Genomic DNA, 568 nt, shown 5'->3' on the forward strand with positions numbered 1-568 from the left:
GATACTATTGAACCGTGAATGTGAAGACTAGACGGGGACACTGGTCCAAGGCAAGGTCGGGGTGGTCAAGGCAAGTAGGGAAGGATGGACAGCAGCAGGCCATGGCCTGGGTGGAAAGAACCATGGAAGCTGCCAGATGGCAGCGCTGGTCAGCTGCTGGCTTTCTTCCATTCCCTGTGCCATCTCTGTCTCAAGACACCCCAAACGGAATACCACTACTGACCCCAGCCTGTCCCCCTGCACCCAATTCCTTCCAGATCATCCTGGAGCCCCCTGGGTTTCCTTGGGCTGAGGTCACACCCTCTACATGGTACCCCAAATCCTCCACCCACCAGAACCTTTCACCTAGAGGCCCAGAGCACATGAGAGATGGTACAGGAACACAGAGCACCTGCTCCCATGACCCCATGCTATGCGACATTGGGCAAGCTTTGCTTGACCGGAGAGCCATGTCTCCCCCCAGGAACAGGGAGCACAGCACCAGCCGAGGGGATGAGGCTGAGAGCTAGTAAGCCTCACTACCTGGAAGGTATTCGAAGAAAAGGAAAAGCCCCTCAGGGCAGTCACA

Source organism: Miniopterus schreibersii, assembly GCF_964146895.1.
Source record: "Miniopterus schreibersii genome assembly, chromosome: 4".
In the NCBI taxonomy this organism is placed as follows: domain Eukaryota; kingdom Metazoa; phylum Chordata; class Mammalia; order Chiroptera; family Miniopteridae; genus Miniopterus; species Miniopterus schreibersii.